The sequence below is a fragment of the Pelodiscus sinensis genome, chromosome 1 (assembly GCF_049634645.1).
Source record: "Pelodiscus sinensis isolate JC-2024 chromosome 1, ASM4963464v1, whole genome shotgun sequence".
In the NCBI taxonomy this organism is placed as follows: domain Eukaryota; kingdom Metazoa; phylum Chordata; order Testudines; family Trionychidae; genus Pelodiscus; species Pelodiscus sinensis.
The window spans coordinates 87151181-87171910 of record NC_134711.1 but is presented as its reverse complement, the minus strand read 5'-3'; the positions used below and the strand labels follow the sequence as shown (position 1 = coordinate 87171910).

Below are 20730 nucleotides of genomic sequence, written 5' to 3'. Positions count from 1 at the left end.
CCAGGAAATTCTAAGTTAAACTTAAGTCCAAACGTGTTGAATTACAAAATATACAGTTAGGGCACCCAAACAACTGTCACTCTAGCCACTAGTGACCCAGGTAACAATCATGTGATTATTTCAGTATTTTAGCACAGATTAAGCTAACTTTTAAAGATGTATTTTCTCCCTCTGCCCCATGAATAGTAAACAGGAAACACAAGGGAAATGCTACCATGTGATATTTCTAATGATTTGAAAGTAAGCAGTATAAAACTTATGTCATTTTAAAAACCTTAGCTCTTAGGCACAGATTCACTGTTATGCTCAGCCAATTTAAGTGTCACTGGAACAGCAAACGTAACCACAGAATTTTGGCCAATTAAACTGGGTTAACAGTTGTTTTGCATCACCAAAGCACTACTCAGCAACCAAAGTGCAGACCCTGCTTTCTCCTTTCTGTCCTCCATATTCTCATACAGACAAATCCTTCTAGCTCTCCTTCTTGAGTAACAAATTATGGATTAATATGAATACTGAAAAATGTTAAGAGATCAAGTTATTTAGTTTCAAAATTAATTGTTGCACACTTGCCTTCTTCTAAAAATGTGAATTCTACTATGCATCTGGATAACCAACATTTAGGACCAATATTTTAATACATATCTACAAAAGCAACCCAATCCAGTAAATCTAAGTAAAATAATATGCCTCAATTCTGATATCATGAGAATTTACTGGCAGAAATCACAAGGGAATACCAATGCAAAATAACCAAAGATGAAAACAGATCTTTAAAACCACAGAAATCAGGGCAATCTGTGCTTGTGTCCTCCCATTATATCACCCTGATGCACCTAAGCACTGCAGATTTCTAACTAGAAACAAGGAAGCTAATTTATATTTTTTCTTATATGGCAAGAATGCATATTTATTGCAATGCTTAATCCATTAATATCTGTGAAGCACAGTGGAAGGAACTACTATTATTAAACTGTGATGCAATACTTAATTAAAATAGCTAAAAATGCAATTTCAGCTTTAACCAATTTTTCTGTATATGGTCTCAAGTTGAATATATGTTTGTGTACATATACACATTTCATAAAAAAGCTGGATTGCTGTATCATAAAATGGCTCCTTGCAGTGTTGTGTAACGGAGGAAAACAGCACAAAATGGCCACCCTACTGACAAAATGACTGAGCTTTGCATTACACAGTTTACTTAACAGTTACCTGGAACCATCCAGAATGACTGCAAATGTAACATCTGTACTTAATCTTAAAAAATGAAATAGCAATTTATTAAAATCCTTTTCTGAAAATTCATCTAAAAAGGAAAATGGTTTCTGCTTTTTTAAATCCTAGTCCATTTATAATAGAAACAAAAAACAGGACTATGTAGTACTTTAAAGACTAACAAGATGGTTTATTAGGTGATGAGCTTTCATGGGCCAGACCCACTTCCTCAAATCAAATAGTGGAAGAAAATTGTCACAACCATATATACCAAAAGATACAATTTAAAAAATGAACACATATGAAAAGGACAAATCAAATTTCAGAACAGAAGGGGGATGGGGGGGGAAGGTAAATGTCTGTGAGCTAATGGTATTAGAGGTGATAATTGGGGAAGCTATCGTGGTAATGGGTAAGATAATTGATGTCTTTGTTTAAGCTTAGGTGTAAAGTATCGAATTTAAGCATGAATGACAGTTCAGAGGATTCTCTTTCAAGTGTAGTCTTAAAAGGTCTTTGAAGCAGGATGCAGGTAATCAAGTCGTTGAGACAATGTCCTTTCTGGTTGAAATGGCAAGAAACTGTTTTTTCTTTGTGATCCTGTCTAATATTTGTTTTGTGGGCATTGATTCTTTGGCAAAGTGTCTGAGATGTTTGTCCAATGTACATAGCTGACGGACACTTTCAGCACATGATAGCATAAATTATATTTCTGAATGAGCAGTAATATGTGTTCTTGATCTTATAATTCACTTGGTTTCGTATGTGTTCATTTTTTTTAATTGTATCCTTTGGTATATATGGTTGTGACTACTTTCTTCCACTATTTGATCTGAGGAAGTGGGTATGGCCCACGAAAGCTCATCATCTAATAAAACATCTTGTTAGTCTTTAAAGTGCTACATAGTCCTGTTTTTTGTTTCAGCTACACCAGACTAACATGGCTACATTTCTACCATTTATAGTAGGTTAGCTATGTTGAGTTCTCAATGGTTAACAAAATATAACTATGTCAAATTGGCCACACTCAGAAGGAACATTCTCATATTTAGTCAACCAATTTCCTTAAAATTTTGTATGGCCTTACAGATTTGTTCCTGGAAGACACAACAGTCAATGTAACTCATTGGCATCTTTCTATTTATTTACAGAATAAAGGGCTGAAAATAAAATATTTCACAGCTGGACAGGACACTAGTATATTTTTAAGAACATACCTCATTAAACATTATTTGCATAAATGAGAATTACAGTAATATGGACCAAGGAAATAAGAAGAAGCATCCACATTTAACACCTAATATTGGTGTTTAATACTAATAAATACATCTGATCTAGATTATCTAAATACTGAACATTTTTAAAAACCGAGTCAATAGCTTGTGAATACATAGCCATAAAAATTGTAATTATCTTAAAAAATCAGCACTTCAGTCGTGCTAAACAAGTGACAAATCAAGAGCATGTGCACTAGAAGAAAACATCTTTTTAGAGTTACATTCTCTAGAACAGTAACACATTTTTCAAATAGTACATCGATTGTATTGGTCACACCCTACTTTCAAGTAGGAATAAGGTATCCTCCGGAAAAGGGCTTATTTTCCGGAGAATCGCGTCTACACTGGCGCTTTTCTCCGGCAAAAACCCTGAGCCAGAAAAAAGCGGCAGCCATGTAAATGTAAATTAGCTTTCAAGTAGGAATAAGGGATCCTCCGGAAAAGGGCTTATTTTCCGGAGAATCGCGTCTACACTGGCGCTTTTCTCCAGCAAAAACCCCGAGCCGGAAAAAAGCGGCAGCCATGTAAATGCGAATGCCGCGGGGGATATTTAAATCTCCCACGGATTTGCAATTCCGAAGTGTCTCGTTAGCATCCCTTTTCCAGAAAAGGATGCCAATGTAGACACAGCCTGGTTGTTGTCAAGATGTCCAAAGGGATCCCCACACTTCCATTCAAAATTTAGAGGATGGCAAATTAAGTTTTAAAATCACTATCCTTTATAAATTCAAGAGACAGATTTTAGTGCACACAACATATGAAACAGTTCAAAATATCACAATGGGGACTTCTTCAGTATATCTAGCAGATCCCCTTTAAAAAAAACATTTGTTACACTGTTTACAGCAAATGAGTTTCTATTAAAGCTGTAATTTTTCTTTGCACAAAACACACAAAAACACAATTTACTCTGAACTTCAAGGTGTCCCAACTTTACAAAACAAAACTGACATTTGTAATGAATGTACCAATACACACAAAATGAAATTTCCATATATAATATTAATGTTTGTGACAAACTAGTTGCAATTCAAAATAAGTAACATTTTATACCATTTTTCCTGTACATGAAAAAGTGATTTAATATTTACAGCATGTGCAAGAATCATATGGTTTTCAAATGTGTGAAAAATATTGCTATGACCAGCAAGATTCCTAAAACAAAAATTGAGACTCAGCAATTAAATAATTACATAAAGCACTGTGCAATAGTTAATCCTTATAATGTCATTGAAAACTCTTATAATTCCCATTTTACAGATGGGAAACTGACAGACATTACGACTGATCACATAGTAAGTAGCAAGCAGAACTGAACTTAGAACAAGAGAATTCCTGATCCTCAGTCTGATGCTCTTGTTATCTAACCATAGGATCACACAACAGAGTCTTTAATTAGACAAAGTAATGCTTATTTTTTACATTCTGAGGAAGTCTATATTTAATTTTTGTATTTAGCTGTCACTGTATCTTACTGAGATGAGAAAAAAATTAAGCTAGTATTAACTATAGCAGAAAATAAATATCTATTGGGTATTAACTTCTGTAAAAGATTTAACTGGATGAGTTAACTCATTTCACACAATACCAAAGATGTGGACTAATTCAAAATATCTTGTCAACAAAGAGAAAGTGTCCTTGTACTATTCTTGCATAAAGTTATTCAGTTGAAAGCACATGGTTCATAAAAATGTTAGCTGCTCCTCTGATATTGATGTGTTTGCTTGTATCTGTAAAAACAACAAGGAGACCTATGGCACCTTAAAGACTCGGGGTATGTCTACACTAGCCCTTTAGTTCGAACTAGGGAGGCTAATGAGGGCGATCGAAATTGCTAATGAAGTTCATGATCAAGGGAACCTGCTGTTGGGACAAAAAAAAAAAAAAGCCCCAAGTCACACCCCTTACGATACTTGTGTCTGTGAGTCCCGCCGCAGCCGCAGCACCTGCACTCCTGCCTCTTGCCGCTTCCGCTGCACATTCAAAACCAGAATTCAGTCCAGCAGCCTTTCCCCAGCTGCACACGCTGGGCTGTTATGCAAATGACACTCACATTCCCGCCCTGGTCTCTGGCCATGCCCTTCTGTGAGATCGGGGAGCGGCTGTGGGGGCTGTTTCATCGCTGGCCAAGCTGAATGTTGGCCATCTTGGAGGCATGCAAATCAGAAGCAGTATTATTTAAATGAGTGTGTGGCTCCGCCCCTGCTCAGGTACCCACGGAAGGGTACTGGTGGTGAAGTGTGGCAGCTGGTCACTATTTAAGGTGGAATAGAGCAGCGGCGCAGTGCAGCTTGAGACTTGGCTGTGCGCTTTGCTGATAGGTGCAGTTCGGTAGAGGGTTTCCTGCTACAGCCCTGTGTAGAGCAGGCTGTGTATGGCTGCAGGCCCCCCTGTGGGGAGTGGGGGATGGTTCCTGGTGGGGGGGATGGAGGGAGGGAAGAGCAGATTTGGAGCTAGACGGGTAGGAAGGGAGTTGTGGCTGGAGAGGAGGGGGGTGCAAAGTTGTGGGTGGGGGCTGTCTGGGAAAGGGGATGAGTTGGGGGAGAGGGGAGGGAATAGAAGCGCAGGGGTTGGCAGACAAAGGGGGTGCAGGATGAAGGGAGAGAGGTAGCTCAGAGTTGGGATGAGCTTCAGGATTGTGCCTGGCAGAAGTGGGGCGGGGGGGTTGGGCACTGGAACAGAGAAGCTCTCAGGCATGAGCAAGCAGTGTTAGTTCTGCATTGTCCTTAGCAAATCAGTGGCCCCTGTAGAGTTGCTGGCCTCTTCCCTTCTGAGACATGCAATGTGCTCAACAGATAGTATGGTAATCTTTGAGGCCAGCCCAACCCTTCAGAAGTCAGGACTTAGCCTCCCACACACACATGTCATCTGATGGGGTTCTTTATATGTGTCCTCTGAGTCCTGAGTCTGTAGGATGCTCTTGGGTAATGTCTGAAAGCATTTTTTTTTAGCCATAAGAGGGTTTGGTTTGGTTTTAATTAAAACTGGGAGTCTCTTCTAGTCACCTGCCTTCAGGAGCTGGGGCTAAGGAAAAAACACCAAATATGTTGAGAATTGGTAACACTGAAGTCAGCCCTCCTAGACGCCTTGTCAGGGACAAGGTAAGTTGCTTCTTGTGTTTTACAGAGGGACAAATGTATTCTAGCCTTTTCAGGACAGGAGCTGTGCCTTGTTGTTGCTGTGTACAGCACTGAGCTCACAGTGACTTGCATAACAAACAGCAGCAAGATTAAGTGAATTACGCAAGGTCACACAGCAAATTGCTGGCAGCCAGAAGCAGAGACCACAGTATGGAGTCCCTGTCTTTACTGTGCCTCTGACATATCCTCTCCCTATTTATCTTGATGACTGTTAAACTTTCTGTCCATAGTAGGGATCCACAACTAGACGTCTGAAGTTATCTTATCTTCAAGAAATAGTATCTATTGCAGATTTTTTAAATACAAAGCATTGTAAATTTGTTGAGCATTACTATGGTGAACTAGTGTATATATTGTAACTAACAGTTTTCTTGTTTTTTGCAGTACTTAATTTTTCTTATCAAAAGAATTCCATACAGGACCAATGCAAAAATATGTCCAGTTTTACTATAGATATGAGAAATTCCAGTTTAAGAGTGGCCATATTTAAATTGGTAGTTATTTTGTGAACACAGTACTAACACCTGTCTCGTCAGTCAAATACAATATATGCTGACAAAATTTCTGTCCCTTCGTAACATCTGTATGGTTATATAACCTACATGCTTTATACTGTAGCACTGTTTTTTTTTTAAATACATGCATATGCACCTCCCAATAAGAGTAAAGCCATGAGGAAGACATGCAAATTTTAGGAGTCTTCTGGCTTTGTATATGTGCAGAGGGTGGGGGCAATGGAAGCCTAAATATATACGTAAATAGGATATAAGAGTTTCTGAAGATGTATAGGAGATCCTCATAATTCCCTGAAAGGCCTTTTGCAGTGCTGCATATTCACAGGTCTCCTGTCCCAACCTTGAGGAGAGGGACTGTGGTTCCCGGCAGCTGCGGTAAGAAAGTATTATTCACCTTATGCAGTAACATCTGTTCTTCGAGATGTGCTGCTCCACTACAGGGTTTGCTAGCAGTAGCTCCTGGTGCACCGCGCATACACAGAAGCCACCTTGCACCGTTTGTGCCCTTTCTGTGTTGCGCGGTCCGTCCCGCTAGTTCCTCCTAGCCGGAACATCTGAAAGATACAAATACAACAGTTCTGAAGCAGGGAGGAGGGTGGGTTGTGCAGCACCCATGGGGACACACATCTCGAAGAACAGATGTTACTGCACAAGGTGAGTAACACTTTCTTCTTCTTCGAGTAGTGTCCCCGTGGGTGCTCCACTACAGGTGAGTATGAAGCAATAGCCCAGCGTTCATATCGTGCTTTGGAATTATCATCTGTGTACAGAGGAAAGCACTGCTTGAGCCACTGCCACATCTGTAGCCATGATACAATCAAGGGCATAGTGCCTAGCGATGTGGAAGACCAGGTAGCGGCGTGGCATATATCGCGTAGGGGAACATCTTTGAGGAAAGCCATAGAGGTGGCCATACTCCTGGTCGAATGCGCCTTTGGTCTACAGGGCAACGGTTTGTTACGAAGAGCGTAACAGCGAGCGATGCAGTTCATGATATGAGATGAGATGCGCTGTGAAGACAATTGCTGGCCTTTGGAGCGGGTCGCCACTGACAGCAAGAGATGCTGTGACTTTCGGAAGGAGCGCGTCCTGTCCAGGTAGAAGGCAAGCGCTCTCCTGATTTCCAGGGTGTGTAAACAGGCGTCTTCTGCAGTGGAATGCAGCTTCAGGTAGAAGGTGGGAAAAGTAATAGGTTCATTGAAGTGGTACAACGAATTAACCTTTGGCAGAAAAGCTGGGTAGCTACATAATATCACACCCCATTCGGTAAACAATGTATATGGAGGGTGAGCCGAAAGCGCTGACAACTCACTGATGCGGCGGGCCTAAGTGATGGCGAGCAGAAGTGCAACTTTCATAGTGAGAGTCTGTAGGTCGCAAGTCTCTAGCAGCTCAAATGGTGGACGGGTAAGGGTATCCAGTACGAGGCCTAGGTCCCAGGATTCCGGGATGGGGTCAGGTGGAGGATAGAAGTTTGCAATGCCATTCAAGAACCTCTTAGTGCAGGCATGTCCAAAGTCCGGCCCGCGGGCCAAATGCGGCCCGCGGTCGGATTTAATACGGCCCCCCACTTCTCCCGGCTCCCCGGTGCTTTTTTTAACTGGCGCGCTCAGCGCGCCGCTTCGGGCCGCCGCCGCCGCGGCGGTCCCAAACCCTGCCCCTGCACTCCGCTTTGGGGCTGAGAGTGCAGGGACAGCCCCCGCTTCCTCCCCCTCTCCTGGCTCCCCGGCGCTCCTCTGACTGGCGCCGCTTCCGGCCGTGCCGCCGCCGTCCATGGCGGCCGCTGCGGTCCTAAAGTCCTCCGTGTAGGGCACGTCCGCAGCCCCGCTCCCCCGCTTGGCTACGGGTTCGCCCTGCCCCCGGGCTGCCGTGAGGCCAGCGTGCCCTGCGCTCTCCGCCCGCCTCTGACCCTGCAAGCCCTCTACCTTGGGGCTGAGAGTGCAGGGACGGACTCCGCAGCTGCTGAGATCAGGGACTGCCTTTGAACGAGACCTAGCCTATGTACTGCAGTCCAGATCTCAGTTTCACCCTTCACATTAGTGTAGGCAAGTTTTTTTTTCAATTGAGATGAATACATTGTAAAATCTCAGTTAATGTCAGTTGGTCTAAATCAGTTATAAATATATTTGGACACAACATGTATAGTTGGTGTTATGTCGTTTGCTGTTTGCAATAAACTTTGCATAAAATAGTTAATTTGCATTTAATTTTAATGGTTCAAAGAATGTCAGGCAAAATGGTCGGCCCTCACGCATGTTCACTTCATCAAATCTGGCCCTCTTTGAAAAAAGTTTGGACACCCCCGTCTTAGTGAGTGGATGCGTGAACACTGAGGTGCCGTCTATGGGAAGGCGGAAGGCAGAAATCGCCACTAAGTGTACCTTAAGCGAAGAGATTGCCAAGTTTTGCGACCTTAGGTGAAGAATGTAATCCAGAATGTGTTGGAGGGGCACTATTAGAGGATCTGCATTCTTTGACTGACACAAGGCTAGGAAGCGATGCCATTTGTAAAGGTAGGATTTCTGGGTAGTTTGACACCTACTGTGTATTAGGAACTCCTTGACTGCCTGACAGCACACTAACTCCGGTCCTTGGAGCCAGTTAGGAGCCAAGCTGTGAGATGTAGATCGATGCTCGGGTGCAGAAGGATGCCGTGCTGTTGTGAGAGGAAATTGTGCAACTGTGGTAGTCGCCGAGGTTGGGATAAGGACATCCGCATGAGTTGTGGCAACCAAGTCTGTCAGGGCCAAAAGGGTGCTACCAATATCATTGTTGCCCCATCTGCGACAATCTTCCCTATCACCTGTGGTATAAGTGGGATTGGGGGGGGAAGGCATACAGGAGGCGGTGTATTCCCCAATCGAGGAGGAAGGCATCCCCCTGCGATGCGCTGCCTATGCCTGCCCTTGAGCAGTAGGGGCGACACTTCTTGTGTCAAGTCGCAAAAGGTCCATGTCGGGGTAGCCTCAGGTCTCGAAAAGGCTGCAGGCTACTTCGTCAAGCAGCTCCCATTCATGCTGCAAATGAAAGGTTCTGCTCAGAGCATTGGCAATGGTATTGCTCTTGCCTGGGAGATATGTCACCGTGAGTGTAATTCCATGGTGGGTTGCCCAATTCCAGAGGCGAATAGACTCTGCGCAGAGGAATTGGGATCTGGTGCCCCCCTCCTAGTTGATACAGTAGACTGTGCAGATGTTGTCGGTAAGAATTTGTACCGTGGTTCTCTGTATCTCATGGAGGAAATGCCTGCAGGTATTGAACACCTCCTGTAACTCCAGAAAGTTTATGTGAAAGAGGGACTCGTGATGTGACCATATCCCTTGGACCTGGTGATGCTGCATATGTGCTTCCCAGCCAACCAGCGATGCATCTGTGTTGATCTGGACGGATGGGGCTTGAGCGTGAAAGGGGACGCCTGCCAATGTATTGCTCGGATCGAACCACCAGGCCAGGTCGTCCCTCACCCAATTGGGGACAACCACAAGTTTGCGGGTATCGTTGATGCCTGGCTTGTAGATCACGAGCAGCCAATGCTGAAGGCATCTCAGGTGAAGTCATGCATGTAGAATGATGTATATTACGGCTGCTATGTGCCCCCATAGTTTCAGGTATGTAAGTATGGAGGCTTTGGGAGCGGTGAGCAGGATATTTGTTAAGTCCTGGATAGTCTAGGATCTGTTGAGCGGTAGGTACGCAGTAGCAGTCTTGGAGTCCAGTCTTGCTCCAATGAACTCGAGTGACTGGGACGAGATCAAGGAAGACTTCAGTATGTTGATGAGGCCCAGAGCCTCTAATGTGTCTCTGGTTGCATTGACTGCAGCTTGGGCCCCGTCTGCTGTGTGGGCCCTCAACAAACAGTTGTTCAGGTAAGGAAAAATTTTGATGCCAAAATGGCGGAGGTGGGTGGCTATGGCAGCTAAGTTCTTAGAGAAAACTCTCGGTGCTGCCGAAAGGCCAAACGGGAGCACTGTGTATTGATAATGATCGTCGCCCAGTGTGAAATGTAGAAACCTCCTGTGGGCTGGGTGCACGGACACGTGAAAATACACATCCTGGAGGTCGAGGGACGCGAACCACTCCCCTTCGTTCAAAGTTGGAACGATAGAGGCTAAAGTAACCATCTTGAATTTTTGTTTTCTTAGATGACAATTGAGTTTGTGGAGATCCAGGATAGACCTCCATCCTCCGGACTTCTTTAGTGTGAGGAAGTACCACGAATAGAAGCCCCTGCCTCTGAATTCATATGAAACCCTCTCCACCGCTCTGATGGTAAGTAGACGTGCGACCTGCCGCAGCAGAGGTTCGTGAGAGGGGTCCCTGAAAAGGGATGGAGGAAGAGGGGTGGGGGGGGGCAGGGTGGAAAAAGGGATGGTGAGGCCAGAGGTCACAATCTCCCTGAACCACCAGTCTATAGTTATTGCAAACCAGCGGGGATGATAATGTCTCAATCGATGGTGGACTAATTTGGTTACTTTGGAGGAAGCCTCCAGAAGGGGAATAGCACACAGTCCCTCAACTGACACATCAAACTTGCTGTTGGGACTGTTGTTGGGTTGGCGTCTTGGCAGGTTGTTGCCATCATAGTTGAGGGCGCTGCCTTTGCCTCTGCTGGTCATAAGGTCTGAAGCGAATGGCCTTGTCTGTTGTAGGGTCCAACTTTCCTGCATCTGACGGACGGTGTGTAGATCCCCAGCGTCCTCAGGGTAGTTCAGGAGTCCTTCCCGGAATGGAATATCTGGTCGGCGTTCTGTGCGAATAAGGATCATCGATCATAAGGTAAGTCCTCCACTTTGGGCGGGAGGTCCTTGGGCACAGAGGCCAGATGAAGCCAGAAAGCACGGCGCATGACCACAGATGTTGCTGTGGTTTGGAATGTCGTGTCCGCGATATCCAAGGAAATTTGAAGTGCAGTACGGGCTGCCGTATAACCAGGGCTCGCCAAGCGGCATTAAGCCCCGCTCGCCATCCGTGCAGTTTGGCACGCTGCACATGTGCAGACCGCACTGCGCATGTGCTCACCGCACTGCGCGGCTGTGCCGGCTTGTAATCTACTTGCTATGGGCAAGAAGATTACACTAATTGTAGAGCCCTGAGTATAACCCTCCTGCACGACAGCATTGAGGACTTGTTTCTTAGACTTGGGTAAATACTCCATCAGGGCAACCAATTGGGAATAGTTGTCAATGTCATGATTCGCAAGTTGGGCAGAGTAATTGGCCATCCTAAGGGTTGCTGTAGGGAAAGAGTAGACCTTCCTTCCAGGCAAATCCAGCCATTTTGCTTCCTTGTCAAGAGCTGTGTTCTTGCCTTGTGCAGTTTTTTACTTCTGCTGTGCAGCCTCAGCTACAATGGAATTGGGTTGGGGATGCGTGAAAAGAAACTCTGCATCCTTAGCATCAATTAAGTATTTTTTATCAGTGCATTTGTTCGTTGGTGACACGGAAGCTGGGGTCTGCCAAATGTCATTGTATAGCTCTGAAATTGCTTCATCAAAGGGGAGAGCCAGCTTTGATCTGTTCGAATGTTGCAAAATTCTCAGAAGAGCATGTTATTTCTGAGGAGCTTCGGAAGTGCGCAAGTTCTGTGAGTGGGCCACTCTTTTGAATAATTCTTGGAATTGCTTATAGTCATCTACAGGGGAAGAGTTGTCATTGAAAACTGCATCGTCTGGTGAGGAAGATGATAGATCACTTGGAGAGTCCACCTGCTGTTGCTCAATGGTGAGAGACTGGCTATTGTCCCCTTGATGGGTAGAAGTCAGTGGAGCATCATCCATGGGCGTTGGGGGGACCTGCCTGGGGGGAGGATGTCCTGAGATGGCAGCTGTGGTGAGTGAGACCGAGGACACTCCAGTGACACAGGCAGTGAACGAACCCCGGTGGAAGAGTGTGGGCAGTCCCGGTAGTAAGAGGTATATCAACTACCATGATGATGCCCATGGTGTGAGTGTCGAGGAGAGTACGAGCTCGCAGTCCTATATTGGTAGTAGTGGGAACGAGTAGGGGACACAGGAGATCGTGATCATAGTGAGTAATGCGACGGGGATCGCGAGTAATACAAGCAGTGATAATGTGGAAGTGTGAGGGATCATCGTGGGGTCCTCCAATATCACCGTGAGGGTGATCAGTAGCGGCCATAATCACGTCTGTCACAGTGAGGTGAGGGCAAAGGCTCAGGAGAAAACACAGCCCTGTCCGGGCTGGGCGAAGGAGTATGCACGTGCCTAGTTTTCCTCTGGGTTTTGGTAGGTTCCCTGGTATTTGGTGGAGGGACTATGGGAAGCGGGCTACCCGGTACAGAGATCACAGATCTGGACTCGGACAGCTCCCGGCCCATGGATGGTGATCTGGGCGCCAATGTCAGTGATGCCGGTGCTGTGCCCACGTCTGATGGCCCAGGCTGCACTGCTTCAGCAAGTGGTGTCGGTTCGGTTCTCAGGGCCGGCTCTGACCTTGGTGCTGTCTCCCTCTGTATGTCTCTTGGTGCCGTCTTCCTCTGTGCGGCTCTTGGTGCTATCTTGCAAGGTGCCGATTTTGGTGCCATTTCTGTGTGACGCTCTCGGTGCTCTCTCGTGTGGTGCCAATTTCGGTGCCATCTCTCTGTGCGCCGCTTTCGGCGCCGGTTTGGCACCGTTGGCAGAGCAGACTCGCTGCTCGGTGCCGGTCTCGGTGCCAACTCAGTTCTCGGCACCATTGGCAGTGCCACGTCAGGTGCCCATGCCATCTGGCTCCGTGGTGCCACTGTTGCTAGTGCTGATTCAGGGCGTGGTGCCACACGCGACGCCGGTGCTGACATAGATGAAAGCGTGGGGCTAGGCGCCAAAGTACTGTGGGCCTTGACTGACTTCCCCGCGCTGTGTCTCGGCGGCAGCCCAGATGTGCTCGCTGCATCTCCCGCACTTACACTCCCGTCACGGAGTGGAGTTTTTCCTCTCATGGGACTTACGTAGCATTGGGGTGTCCATTTGTTGCCCCGCCGGTGACAGTTGAAGTGCTTTGTTAAAAAGCAGCAATTTAAGCCACATTTCCTTGTCCCGCCTGGCTCAGTTTGGAGCAGTGGCCACACTTTTGGGGAATATGGCCTTCCGCCAAGCACCAGATGCATCGGGAGTGGCCGTCCGACGCTGGCATAGTGTCACCACATGATGCGCACTTTTTGAAGCCTGGGGAGCCGGGCACGTTGTACATTGTCTGTCAGGCTTGGCCTAAGCCTGCCTGTGGACCAACAGTAACTACTAAGATACATAATTTTTTTTTTAAACTAGACTAACTAACTATGAACAGTAAACTAAATCAACTACAACTATGAGGAAGGGGGCTAAACTGGGATGAACGAGTAATGCTGTTCTCATTTTCTTTTCAGGGCGGAGGTAAGAGCTCGTCCCAACTCCATCTGTGACCGTGGATGGTTAGGAGGAATTGACAGGACGGACCGTGTGATGCAGAAAGGGCGCAAGGCAGCTTCTGCACATGCTTGCTCCACCGGGAGCTACTGCTAGCAAAACTCTCTGGACTGTACCCTGATGAGGTTCAACAAGGACAAGTGCAGAGTCCTGTACTTGGGACGCAAGAATCCCAAGCGTTGTTACAGGCTGGGGACCAACCAGGTAAGTAATAGTTCTGCAGAAAAGGACCAGGGGGTAATAGTGAATGAGAAGCTGGATATGAGTCAACAGTGTGCCCTTGTAGCCAAGAAGGCTAATGGCATATTAGGTTGCATTAAGAGAAGCATTGCCAGCAGATCCAGAGATGTGATTATTTCCCTTTATTTGGCTCTGGTGAGGCCACATCTGGAGTATTGTGTCCAGTTCTGGGCTCCCCACTACAAAAAGGATGTGGACGCATTGGAGAGGGTCCAGCGGAGGGCAACCAAAATAATTAGGGGGCTGGAGCATATGACCTACAAGGAGAGGCTGAAGGAGTTGGGTCTGTTTAGTATGCAGAAGCAAAGAGTGAGGGGGGATTTGATAGCAGCCTTTAACTTCCTGAAGGGAGGTTCCAAAGAGGATGGAAAAAGGCTGTTCTCAGTAGTGACAGATGGCAGAACAAGGAGCAATGGTCTCAAGTTGTGGTGGGAGAGATCCAGGTTGGATATTAGGAAAAACTATTTCACTAGGAGAGTGGTGAAGCACTGGAATGGGTTACCTAGGGAAGTAACAGAGACTCCATCCCTAGAGGTGTTTAAGTCTCGGCTTGACAAAGCCCTGGCTGGGTTGATCTAGTTGGGATTGGTCCTGCCTAGAGCAGGGGGCTGGACTTGATGACCTTCTGAGGTCTCTTCCAGCTCTATTGTTATATGATTCTATGACTAACCTGAAGGAGTTCCCAAGAAAGTAGTAGCGAAATGCGTCCACCACCCACTTCAATGTCAGGGCTTCCTTTTCTATAGTTGAGTAGGTCTGTTCTCGTCGAACAACTTCCCACTTAAATAAAGTACAGAATGTTCTTCACTGTCCACCTCCTGGGCTAGAACTATCCCCAGTCGCACCTCTGATGCATCCGTATGTAAAACAAACTCCTTTGAGAAGTCTGGCTGCGTCAGCACAGGGGCTTGGGTTAAACAATCCTTCAAAGTTTGAAAAGCGTGGGCACACTGGGCAGTCTATTGTAACTTTTTGGGCTGTGAGTTCTTGCTCAAGTCTGTTAAGGGGGCTGCTATTGATGCAAAACCTGGTACGAATGCCAGTAATAGCCCGCTAACCCCAGAAACTGTCATACCTGTCTCTTTGTGGGCGGGTTTTGGAAGTTTCTCAGGGCGCTTACATTGTCTACTAATGATTTTAATTTGCCTCTTCCCACCATATACCCCAGATATGTGACCTCCTGTTGTCCTAAGAAACACTTCCCCAGATTAGCCCTCAGCCCCGCCTCTCCCAGTGTGTCAAGCACTACCTCCAGGCGCTGGAGGTGTACTGACCAAGATGAGCTATATACCACAATATCATCAATGTAGACCGCTGCAAATGATCGATGCCCCTGCAGAACCTTGTCCATTAATCTCTGGAAGGTCACTGCAGCCCCATGCAGCTCGAAGGGCATCGTTATAAATTGGTACAGCCCAAAAGTAGTATAAAACGCTGTCTTTTCTTTAGAAGCTGGGGTTAGGAGGATTTGCCAATACCCTTTGGTCAAGTCTAGGGTTGATATATACTGGTCGTTCCCCAGCTGTTCCAGGAGCTTGTCCACCTGGGGCATAAGGTACATGTCAAACCTGGAGATTGCATTCACCTTTCGGAAGTCTATGCAGAATCGGACTGTCTCGTCTGACTTGGGGACGAGTACTATTGGGCTTCTCCACTCACGTCTGGACTCCTCGACAACTTCCGTTCGTAGCATATTTTGTAATTTTTCCCAGACCGTGTTCCACATTTTGCGGGGTAGGGGCCATACCACATACATACCTTATGGCCAGGTCGAGTGGCAATATGGTGGCTTGCCCATGTGGTCCTGCCGGGGTACGCTGAGAGGACTTGAGTGAATTGCTGCATGACTCTCTGGAGCTCCGCTCACTGGGAATCGGTCAGATCTCCCCCAAGCCGTCCTGGTTCCACTATAGCAAAGTCCCCACTCCATGGGCCCAGTTCAACTTCTTCGGGGCCTGGCGCTATCCCTCCTTTTCCCCGAAGCTGAATTTCAGTCTACCTGACCCATCTGGTGTAGAACCTCGACGGGCCCTTGCCACTTGGCTAGTAACTTGGATTCCTTACTGGGGAGTAGAAGCAACACCCGGTCCCCCGGCTTGAATTCTGTTTTTTGCCCCCCAGTTATAATAATATGCCTGCCCATCTTGGGCTCGTAGCAAATTAGCCGTGGCAAACTCCCCGAGCTGCTGCAGCTTTTCCCGCAACTGCAATATGTACAGGACCGATGCCACCACCTGGACTCATGTTTTTGTTAAACCGCTCCACTAAGCCATCACTTGGGGGGTAATAAACGGACATTCTTAAGGCTTTGATGTTCAGGAGCTAACAGAGTTCTCCCATCATCTTAGAAGACACATTCATGCCCCGATCCATTAGTATCTCCCGAGGGATTCCCACCCATGTAAAGATTTTTACCAACTCAGTGGCCAATGTGGGGGCGGTGGTATGTCGTAAGGGCGTGGCTTCTGGATACCAGGTAGCATAATCCACCAATACCATGATATATTGAAACCCCACCCTTGATGGGTCTAGAGGGCCCACTAAGTCAAAGGCCACATGCTCGAAGGGGATGCCTATAACTGGTAATAGAACCAGGGGGGCTTTAGGCACATTCCCCGGTTGGGTCCTCTGACATTTGGGGCAGGATTCACAAAACTTTTGCACTCACAAATGCCTGGCCAAAAAAACCTCTGGGTAATCCTCCTCAGCATTTTCTTTCTCCCCAGATGGCCTGCCCACGGGTGGCATGGGCCAGTTCTAAGATGTGTGACCGGTAACTGCCGCATTTGCATATTTATTGTGCAAAACAGCACAGTATAGACATAGCCTAACTTTTTAGCTTGGAAAAGAGATAACTAAGGGGGACATATAATAGATGTCTATAAAATCATGACTGGTGTGGAGAAAGTAAATAAAGAAGTACTATTTACTCCTGATAAACACAAGAAATAGGGGTCACCAAATGAAATTAATAGGGAGCAGGTTTAAAACAAACTCAAGGAACTATTTATTTACACAATGCATAGTCAGCCAGTGGAACTTTTTGCCATTGGTTGTAGTAAATGCCGACTAGTTTGAAGCGCTCAGTCACATCTCTCCCCAATCTGAGGCTTTTCACCCCAGAAGATTAAGGAGGGGTTACTGTAGCACCTACTTAGGTCCCCCATAGCTCATCTATCAGAGCTTGTAATGTAAAAGGGAACAAAATGAATATTTGAATGGTACAGTAAAACAAGGATCTTTATTAACTAAGGTGCATCTACATACCAGTTATTTCAAAATAGCGGCCATTATCTCAAAATAACAATGTGAGCATCTACACAGCAATTCCATTATTTTGAAATAATTTTGGCATAACGGACAGCTTATTTTGAAATCTGTAAACCTCATTCCATGAGGAAAAACACTTATTCCTAAATAGCTATTTCAGAATAGCACTGCTGCTATTCCGACACTCCACTGCTGCTATTTCGAAATAGCTCCTCCCCAGAGCCATTCAAAGAAATTGCTCCTCAGTGCCTCCTGGGGCTCTAAATCCAGGTAGCATGTCCACATTAGGGAAGCCTGCCTCAGACCAATTTTAAGGCTTGCCTGTAGCATAGACATGTATTTCAAAATAAGCTATTTCAGAAAAAATCTTATTTTTTAAAAAGGTGTTCTGTGTAGACATGCTGTCACAGGGCCGACTCACCGGTAGGATGCCTCCAGCTGGTTGCTTTAGAAATTCACTAGTTGTTTCACTGGACACCTCCCTGAAGCGGGTGTATCCCTGTGTACCTTTTGACCACGGTGTCCTCTTCCAGGCAATGCCCTCAGGGTCCTCTCCAGAGACCGCCAGTTCCATCAGAGAACACCCAGCGCCCCTGTACCCATCGTGCCTCAGTGACCTCCTGCCAGTCTTCATCTAGCCCCTGCTTCAGGGGCAAACTGCAGACTGTAATGGCCACTCATCACCGGCAAAGTGGTGTGGACCTGCCGTCCCTGCCTACCAGGGCTGCCTCTCTGCCCCCTTAGTAGCCTTGGGTCTTGCTCCAAACTCTGCAGCCTGGGAGCTTGCTTAGCCAGAGCTTTCCCCAGCCCTGTCTTCCTTCCCCCAGCACTGCTCTACCTCTTAGGAAGGCTCCTGCTTTCCTGGCACTCAGGTCCCTACTGCCCTCTCCCCTGAGCAACAGTCAGTTCCTCTTTATATAGTCCCCAGCTGGGCCCTCATTAGTAGAGCTGCCTCAGCTGGGACTTCGCTCTCCGCCCTTACTCCGGGCTGGGGTTTTGCCCTTAAAGGACCAGTGCAGGGCAGCCACCCTGTCACACATACCCTAAGAGAAGAAGGGGAAGGGAGAAAAAAAGCCTAATGTTGTTGGATATCGGCTATTGTTATAACATCAAACGTACATTCATAGAAATCAAACAAGAGGCTGATGACATGCTTTCTCTACCTTTCTCCAGATGTTGTCAGGAAGTCAGGGTTCAAAGACAGAATTGCCATGCTGGGATGAAAAACTGACCAGGATTAAGAGATAAGTACGGGGCCCTATCTGATATCCACCCTATCCCCTTTGTGCTGTCCTGCAGGTGAATTTGCCCTGATTACTCACAGAATTCATGAAAGCATGTAGGCTTCCTTCAAAATTAACTTGATGGTTCCCTAATATATCCCTACGACAGTCAAATAAACAGTCATCTAGGCCAGGCAACCAGAGTTTACCAGAGAACAAGTTAATGGCCCCTGCTCTCTTCTCAGCTCAGAGGAGAGTGAGAGAGCAAGCCCTTAACTATTGCATCACACTCATTATTATTATCTCACGTTGCTAAGCAACAGCCAATGTTATTCCCACCTTTTTATACTCTCTTCCCGCCTTTTCTTATAGGAGGAAAGAAGAAGCTTCTCCAACATAGAGAACCTTGTTCCTATAGCCCATCTAACATGGCTACTTTAATAAACATTACTTTTCATCTAAACTTCAAGTATCTTTTTCATAATTTGGTAAAGGCAGCATTTAACAATGTTGTGAAGGCCAATAAAAGAAGTAGGTAATTTTATGGCGGGTCAGTGGCTATTAGCCAGGATAGCCCAAATGCAAAACCATGTTCTGAAGTGTTTCTAACCTGCTTGCCAAAAACTGGGTGTGGAGGACAGGGGATGTATCACTTGATGATTTCCTGTTCTTTTCATTCCCTCTGAAGCACCTGGCATTGGCCACTATTGGAAGACAAGATACTGGGTCAGATAGACCATTGGCCATTTTTCCAAAAAAACTTCAATTACGTCCACACTGCAATCACGTTCTTTTGAAAGAAAATCGAAAGAACAGAGGGGTTTTTCCAGCACTGGTAATCTTTTTTCTAAAAGGAAGAAGCCTTTTTCTGAAAGAGCTCTTTTGGAAAAAGGTGTGTATGAAGAGGAAGTTCTTTCGGAAAAAGAGGAAAGAGGAAAAAGCACAGGTGCCCTGGTCGCCACTCTGTCCATAGTAATCACAGTTTAAATGCGAGACAGCATCCATTCAGCATAGACGCTATCTTTCAAAAAAGCAGATAGTTTTTTGATGCGCTTTGGCAGTGTAGATGTTCTCTTTTGGAAGAAGTTTTTTTCGGAAGATCTCTTCTGGAAAAGCTTCTTCCGAAAGAAGCCTGCAGTGTAGATGTAGCCTCAGTATAGCTATTCTTATGTTCTTAATTTGGGGGTTTTTGAAGGCTTCATATAACTCATGACCCACAGTATCCATTCAACTGACATCTTTAGCTATCTCATCACTAAAGACTTCTCTCATCATTATATTAATGATCTCCTCTATGTCATACATGAATGGATTATCAGTATGAACAAACTAACTTGTAACTTTAAAACTAACTCTTGGCATTTAAAAGAACCCAGTGAGTCTAATTACTTGACTACTTTTGAGGAAGCCATCCCAGCTACACTTAACATTAAGGTTTGAAATATCCTGATTAGAAATGGTCTCAAAGAAATAAAGACCAATATGGAAATCTCATGAGAACTGTTTTTGTCAAAAGGCAATTTTATTTTAATAAAATTTCTTGATTTTTTATTTTAATACAACTTCTTGGTTAACAAACTCAACCAATGCTAGTCTCTACTCAAGAAGCTTGCAAGGCACTACTAGTTTAAAGTCTGCATATAGGGAAGGATCCTATTTTAGTCCATGCTGAACCGTTTCTGAATCAGAGGAGCTTAAACCTCCTAATCCTTTAGTTTGTTTCTTTGGGGATGTCTCTGATATGAGTTGGAAAATGTTTGACGTCAGTTTTCCCCCCCCCCCCCAGGAAACACCATCAGTCTGGTGAAGTGTTAAGCATGATTATTTGGGAGCTGTCTTACCAATTCCCTATTTAAGGTACATTGGTTGAGGTTGTGCTGCCAGGTTCACTATTAATGTTGCTCCTATTGTTTTGGAATGTCATCAAGCTGTTTATTATCTGGGCAGGATTCGCAGTCCTGGAGAGTATATTTAGAGGACATGTATTTTGTAAGTAGAAGCAGGAATCTTAGACTACACTTGCAAATTTTGGCGATGAAAGTGCTGACAACAGGCAAAAGTCACCAAAACTGGACACTCGTTTTTCTGGTACCCACTATCAACAACTCACGAAAACATCTGTAGCTCCCTCATTGAAAGAAAGAATAAAGCATTGTGGATATGCATCCCACAGTGCCTTGAGTCACTTTCACTTGCTAAGTTCTGTGGGAAAGTACATCACAGCATTATGCATGTTGGGAATGTGAAAAATGTCCTGTCAGCCATCTCTTCTTCCCAGACGACCCTGGGTTTCCTAGGGAGCTGCCAGCTGCTCCGTGTGCAGTTTTTATGCATTTAACCGACAGCAGTTTAGCTTGTGGAGAACCTTGGTGCACAGGATACTCATAGACACTCCTGTATGTACTAGCATCTTTTGACAAAATGACCCAAACTTCGCTTTCAGCA

At 45.6% G+C, this 20730-nt stretch overlaps 1 long non-coding RNA gene across 4 annotated transcripts; it reads left to right on the top strand.

Moving 5' to 3' along the window:
• The first annotated feature begins 5101 nt into the window (after nt 1-5101).
• Nucleotides 5102-20312, top strand: LOC106732327 (uncharacterized). 4 transcript variants are annotated; one of them, XR_012905644.1, is made up of 7 exons: nt 5102-10419; nt 10800-10926; nt 11778-11870; nt 13513-13756; nt 15315-15474; nt 18236-18310; nt 18658-20312. It is a non-coding gene; the product is annotated as an uncharacterized LOC106732327 (long non-coding RNA). The 4 variants fall into 4 exon arrangements; XR_003090269.2 differs by lacking the exon at nt 18658-20312 and having other exon boundaries at nt 18236-18643; XR_003090270.2 differs by lacking the exon at nt 15315-15474 and having other exon boundaries at nt 5103-10419.
• Nucleotides 20313-20730: the final 418 nt, after the last annotated feature.